The sequence below is a fragment of the Phoenix dactylifera genome, unplaced genomic scaffold, assembly GCF_009389715.1.
Source record: "Phoenix dactylifera cultivar Barhee BC4 unplaced genomic scaffold, palm_55x_up_171113_PBpolish2nd_filt_p 000466F, whole genome shotgun sequence".
Taxonomy (NCBI): Eukaryota; Viridiplantae; Streptophyta; class Magnoliopsida; order Arecales; family Arecaceae; genus Phoenix; species Phoenix dactylifera.
Window position 1 is genome coordinate 15,356 of NW_024067890.1, and position 7,396 is coordinate 22,751.

Here is a 7,396-nt window from a genome sequence, read left to right on the forward strand (position 1 = left end):
AGGATGGAGATGAAGGAGAAGAAGGAAAAGAGGTGGGTGGCACCTTCTCTGAATTTTTCTAGAACTTATACCTCCCCAAAACTTCACTAACAACCCTAGGCTTGGAGGGGTCATTTATAGCCAAAGACCCCCATGCCATAAGAGGATCCAAACGCCAACCTTTTGGCATTTGGAGATCCCTAAAAAATAGGGATCTCCATGGCTGAATAGAGATGGAGTCTGACTCCCTCTCTCCCTTTTTTAATTCGTGGATTAGCTCCTAAAAATTAGGGAGTCATGCGCGAAACTTTGTTGTCGTATATCATCCTCTTCATGCACCATAGATTTCCTACAAATTAGGTATCTTAATGCATTATTTTTGGGAGGTTTGTGGTGTCATCTTTTTAGGAAAATATGGGATCTCCTCCTCTGATTTCCCATGCCAACAATTGGCCCAAATAAAGAAGAGAGGCACCTTTTTTTTAGGAGATAAGATGAGGTGTCAAATCCTTCTCCAAAAAGGAAAGCTAGGTTCCTAATTTTTAGGGATTCTTCTCCTTTTCAAATACTAAATTTTTGAAACTCGGATAAAGCCCAATCCAATTTGGTCAAGTTCCATCAATTTGGTCAAACCCAATCTACTTGGGTCGAACCCAATCCAATTAGGTCAAACCCTGATGTAGTCCAAATTGAATCTTATTCAATTTGGCTCAACCTAAGCCCAATCATTCAATCAAATTGAGTTCATTAGCAATCTAATTGATAGTTAATTTTTTAATAATTCAATAATTATATTACTGCAATCTTTGCTTAAGGTAATTTATCGATCGAATTGAACAATGTATCCATGGATGATTCTTAATCATCAATCAACCATTTGATCAACCCAGAAACTTCTATGCGTGTGACCCCATAGGTTCGAACCTAAGCCGGTAGCACAAGAACAACTTCTTGTACAAATTTAAATGACCATCTAGCAATGGTATCCGACGTTCGGATAGGCCGAATTATTGCAAAGCAACATTCAAGAACTCTTGGACTATGGTTACTATATAATATATCCCTATGAATCTGAATGCTTAGGATGACTTCAAAGTTCGCTGTCAACTATTTAATCAGTTCATCCAAAATGTGTTTCAACTTTACAAATCCTGTGATTCCTTACAAGGATTATCCTGGCCAAGATTTTGCTAAATTGAACACAAGAGCATTATGTCCTGTCACCAGAGGGGTTAATCTCTTCTTGACTCACACACGGACTTTGCAAGTACTTGACTGTACCCAGAACACTTTCGTCACTAAATTAGAAATTCAAATAGTCCATTACCAAAGTATAGTAAATTGCTTACTAGTCACCATGGTGATCTCAGGTCGGAGAGATACTTATACCCATATCCACTCGGAACATCTCTTGACAGCAGAAAGCTCCGGAATAGGTCAGTTTAGTGAAATGTACTCTTACATTTTACTTGTGTGGCATACTAGTGTCTCTACACTCCTTGGTTAAGAGGATAACCAACAAATATGGTACACAACGACCGATACTTGATAATGCCATTGTCCTAGTAATAACGTATAGTTCGGTCCTGAACAGGTTTAAGGACTCGTAGACAAATTCTCTTTTATCATTTATAAGAGTCCTAAGAATTTCATCACATTACATGAGTTCATGAAGATGTATAAGATATGCGACAAAAAATATCAAATAACTTTTATTATTTATTAATTCATATGCATCTCAATCATCAACAAGTTGACGATAAACTTTAGGACACAATTTCCAACACTAGGATGTGGATATTGGCTTATTTTAAGATAGTCGAAGCCATATCTTGTTTGGTATAATCAAGTATATGAGTTCTACGACATTACAAAGTTTCAAAGTTCACAAGATTTTTAGGGGATGATAAACTATCCACCATTGAACACATCTATCGATTTTTTGTTTAATGCAGTGAAGCCGATGCTAATGACTTTCTAAAGCTTTGCTTATTCTCCAATTCATTAACAAGATTGGTCTTCATGTGTACATGAATTTACCTGTCAATTCCATTCATACCTGGCAGGATTTGGAGTGTCAATTCCATACAGAATTCTACTGTATCGAGCCTAAAGTTTAAGTACTTAACAAGGCTAGGCCGATTCAGTAGCTTGGCAAATCTGTAGAACGGTTCATGGCTAGATTTAAGAGGGTTAGAAACCATTGCTACACATCTCTCAAAGAGGCCAAGTATGTGAAAATTATGCAGAACGACCTTAAACTTGCAATTGAGAAAGAAAATTGTTGGACAGGAGTTTGTTGACATTATACAATGATGAGAGCACAAAATTGTGATCTACACATCACTTAAATTGGTATTATTGCTAACAAATAATGATAGAAGTGCTGTATTAATATTATATTTTTGTGGGGTGCAGGTGATCCGAAATCAAAGCTAAAATGCACATTGGGTTCAAAAAGATGCATCACTGTGGATCGACCCCAGTTGCACACTAAAAGGAGGTCAAGTTCAGCGGTCCACTTCGTCGCAGCTTCATTTTTCTGCAAGCCCAAGCACCTGCAAGCCAGCATCTATTCCACGTGTCACGCAGGAGGCTTTTGGAGTTCATGATTTATTCATCCCAGCTGTCACCCCGTGAGTTCGCTTCTTCCACGAGCCCAAGCTCAACCGTCCGCGAGCCGGCTCCATCCCCACATTCTTCCGCTGTTAGCTCCCTCCCGCGAAGCATTTTCCTTTCCCAGCATCTCGTGCGACCCAGCTTTTTCTGCAAGCCCAAGCGCCAGCAGTCCGTCTTCTCCGCTTGTGATCCATGCCTCATCCGCACCTCATCCCAGCAAAGATCCTGTGTTCAAGGCCAAGCTACCAGAGCTTCCCAAGTTCCAGCCACATAATCAGCAATCACCCGAGTCCCAGCAAAGCCCCGAGCCAAGATTCTTTTCTTTCCGCCCAGCTCTCTCGAGATCACACGCTCCCAGATCTTCCTCCCCACCAGCACATCATCCGAGTCCGCGATTCCAGCGTTGGAAGAGATCGCGATCCATCCACGTCTTCCAGATCTGCATTTCAGCTCCCACACGCATCTTCCGTTCCCAGTCCGAGCTTCCCGCATCTCCGCGTTCAACACCCTGCGGTCGATCCGCGTGCGACCCCTCATCCAACGTCCGATTCTTTCGGATCCAAAGCTTCATCCTTCCGTCCGCGAGCAACTCTAGCCGTCCATGTCCATCCTCTTCTCCCGGGATTTCATCTCATCCGGCCATCTCCACCGCATGCGAGAGGAGGATCAAAAAGCCAGCTTGTTATATCCCTCTCGGCTGGGAAGGGAAGGGTGGCTCTCATTTGAAAAGAAATTAAAAAAACAGAGGAGGGGGGGGAGCTCTCATTTGAAAAAAAAGAAAAAAACAGAGGAGGAGAGAAACAGGGGAGGCCCTGTTTCCGAAAATAAAAAGAAAAAAAAGGGGAACAGGAACAGGGGAGATTTTTCATGTTGATGGCCGGCTAATCCCCTAGGTGAAGGGTGATGGAGGAACCTTTGATGTTTTATTTTCTTTCAAGTAAATTCTGAACGATTGATCTCCCTGATTTATATCTATATATGTGTTTTTGATTCTTGCATATTTATCTATGAAATAGATCTTTTATGGTTTATATTTATTGATTCATGGATTGTTTCGATGTTTGATTTGTCGTAGACGTAATCGGCACGATAAATACTTAGATCTTGAATTTATGATTTCAAATTATATACTCCATGATTAGAACTATTCTATCTGATTGATCCTTAATCAAGAATCACGGAATTATTGTTGAAAATAATATCATCAAGGGGGATACCAGATCCCTACACCATCTTAATCTATCCAACTTCGATCCTCTGTTTACTGATTTATTTTCTATTTACAAAACATTATTTTAAATCATAAATTCATTGAATTAATTAATCTATAATTATATTAAATAATCTCATATATATTTCGTTCCCTGAGGATTCGACCTCGGACTCCCGAGAATTTACTACTTGTGCGATTCTCCTATACTTGGGAGATTAGTTTCGCGAAAATATTTTTGCGAACGCGTCAAGTTTTTGGCGCCGTTGCCGGAGAACGGCTTAGTTATTAGTATAATTTTAATTTAATTAGTACCCTATCAGTTAGATTGAACATTATAGTAAAATTAAAACTGAAAAAAAAAATTTGCTGTTTTTTTTAATTCCCTGCATAGTCTGCATCAAACTCTGATATCAAAGTAATTAACCGTCTGATTGAACTCATATTTGGTCTTTAGGTGCATGACCTATGTTTCTTTCATCTGAACGGTCGGATTGACATTCTAAAACTTTTAAGACTATTAGATTAATAAGAAACCTTGCTGCTTTCTGTTTTGAATTTTCTGTATTTAATTGTTTTAGAATCAGAATTTTATTGTTATCATATCTCATTAACCCTTGTTGCTAATTGAAAATTTAAGAAAAAAACTTTAAGAAAAGATCAATGGTGATTATTCAAAAATTAAAAAAAAGAGAAAAAAAAGAGAGGAAAAACCTAAAATTTCAAATTTCAGAATTCAAATTTCAAACTTCAACTCATAAAATTTAAAAAAAAATAAATAAATAATTTGCTTGATCACTTATTCAATGAAATTTAATGTCATGTCATAAAACATTAAAAAAAAAAATCTCTTGATTGTTGCATATAGTATAAGGCATCTGCATAAAATATTCTAAGGGCTGAACCTATTTAAAAAGATAAGGTCGGGATTTATCACTCGTCCTTAGCCCAAAAATCACCCCATTGCATAAATATCCTAAGCTTAACTAAAATCAACTAGACGTTGGCCCCTAAGGACATTCGAGCTCAATAGGACGAAGACCACCGAAAGTTGCACCAATTTTGCTCTGTGGCTTAGTTGATGTCTAGGCAAGCTTTGTCCCTATAAGGGAGACAGTTCATCTGTTCGAGGCAAGTGGGTTTTAAGTGGGACCTTTGCGAACGCATCATGACCCCTCTACTTACCTGAGAGCTTACCTGGTCAACTCGGTTCATTAGACCGGATTGGAGGCTTAGGTGCCCTCTTCAAACCAGTTAGGAGCTGTCTAGAAATTTAAGAAAAACATTAGAAATTGAGGTGTAATGTTTAGTTGCATGTTTGATTGTGAATAGATTTTTGTTTTAGGATGTCGGTTTTAGGATATCTTTAGTTGGTACTTATATTTATATTTATTTAAAAAAAACATTAAAAAAATTAAAATTAAATTTTGTATGCTAGGTTGGAATAGGGACGACACCGGTCGATTAAGTCGTACAACTTTAGATCATCCCTTAGGACACATCCTTGAAATTCCTTCGCAGTATCTCACGCCTTGTGAGATGGCAAATTTTCCTGATGATGTAGGAAGTCACCATGGTGATGAAGGTAGACCCCCAGTTATGACACTTCGACAATACTTACATCCCACTAGGACTAGTCAACCTTCATGCATGATTATTCCTGAAAATGTAGGACACTTTGAAATCAAACCAGGAGTAATTCAATTGTTGCCCAAGTATCATGGAATGGAATCCGAGAACCCTTATCTTCACCTTAAAGATTTTGAGGAAATTAGCATCACATTTAGAGTGCCAAATGTATCGGAAGATGTCCTTAAATTGACCTTGTTTCCTTTTTCTTAAAAGATAAAGCCAAAACATGGCTGAACTCCTTGAGACCTAGATCACTTGGAACATGGCATGATATGCAAAGAGAATTCTTGAAAAAATTCTTTCCCGCACAAAGGACTAACTTTTCTGAAAAAGCACATTAGTAACTTCCAACAAAAAGATCATGAAACATTTTATGAATGCTGGGAGAGATTTAAAGATTTGCTTCTCTCTTGTCCTCATCATGGGTTTGAAACATGGAGAACCATTAGTTTCTTTTACGAAGGGTTGTCTCCACAGTTAAAACAATTTATAGAGACTATGTGCAATGGTCTATTTTTGAAAAAGCAACCCGATGAGGCATGGGACTATTTAGATTCTCTCGTAGAGACTGCACAATTATGGGATACAGGGGATAGAGTGAATAAACCTTTACCTAAGCCTACTAGCGTTGGACACGGGGGCCTTTACAATCTTAGTAATCAGGATGATATTCAGGCTAAAATGGCAGCCCTTACTAGGAAGGTTGAGGAAATTGAACTTAGAAGGATTGAACCCGTTAAGACCGTAGAACATAACAGCGAGTGTTGTAGGATTTGCGAGATGCCTGGCCATCTCACCACTGATTGCCCCACAATACCCGCATTCAAGGAAGTCTTGCACGATCAGGCCAATGTTATGAATACCTATCAAAAATCTTTCAATAATCCTTTTTCGGGTACTTACAACCCTGGAAGGAAGAACCATCCAAATTTCAGGTGGAGGAATGACCAACCTCAACAAGTATATAACCCAACTCCTCCACCTCCGCAACCTCATTATGCACACGCACCCCCTCAAAAATCCAGTCTTGAAGAAACTTTGCAATCTTTCATGCAAGGTCAAGCTAAAATCAATGATGAATTAAGAAATCAACTGACAACGCTGACCACTGCTTTAAGTGCTCAAGAGAAGGGTAAGCTACCAGCTCAACCACAACCTAACCCTCAAGTCTACGGCGGTAGCAATGCATCATCTTCAACTTCGCATAAAGAACAAGCAAAGAGTATAATAACTTTGCGAAGTGGAAAGATTATTGACCGACCAGTCCCAGAACAAACACAAGTCATACCTGATTCTGACCCTCCCAAGACAAAAGAAAAGGATAATGAAGAAACTGAAGCACCAACATCTACTGAAAAAATTGAATGTCCTTTTCCTGCACCATTTCCACAAAGATTAAAGCCCTTGCAAAAGCTTGAACCAAACTCTGAAATTCTTGAGCTTTTTAAGCAAGTAAAAATCAATGTACCTCTTCTTGATGCAATCAAACAAGTGCCTTCCTATGCAAAATTTTTAAAAGATTTGTGCACTGTCAAGCGTCGTTTAAATGTCAAGAAGAAGGCATTTTTGGCTGAAAATGTGAGTGCAATTTTACAGCATAACATTCTCCCTAAATATAAGGATCCAGGTTGTCCAACTATCTCGTGCATCATTGGCAATTTTAGGATTAAGCGAGCATTGCTAGATTTAGGAGCGAGTCGTGCCCAAGAAAGCAGGTCTGACGGTAGTCAAAAATGATCAGGGTGAACTAGTCCCAACTCGTGTTCCGACGAGTTGGCGCATGTGTGTTGATTACTGAAAATTGAATTTGGTCACTAGGAAAGATCACTTTTCCCTACCCTTCCTAGACCAAGTTTTGGAAAGAGTTGCAGGACACGATTTTTATTGTTTTCTCGATGGCTATTCCGGATATTACCAAATCGAGATTTCACCAGAAGATCAAGAGAAGACTACTTT

At 38.8% G+C, this 7,396-nt stretch overlaps 1 non-coding gene across 1 annotated transcript; it reads right to left on the reverse strand.

Annotated features, from left to right (window-relative positions):
• Positions 1–5,761: 5,761 nt before the first annotated feature.
• On the reverse strand, positions 5,762–5,868 carry LOC120106109. Its single transcript, XR_005508355.1, has one exon. It is a non-coding gene; the product is annotated as a small nucleolar RNA R71 (small nucleolar RNA).
• Positions 5,869–7,396: the final 1,528 nt, after the last annotated feature.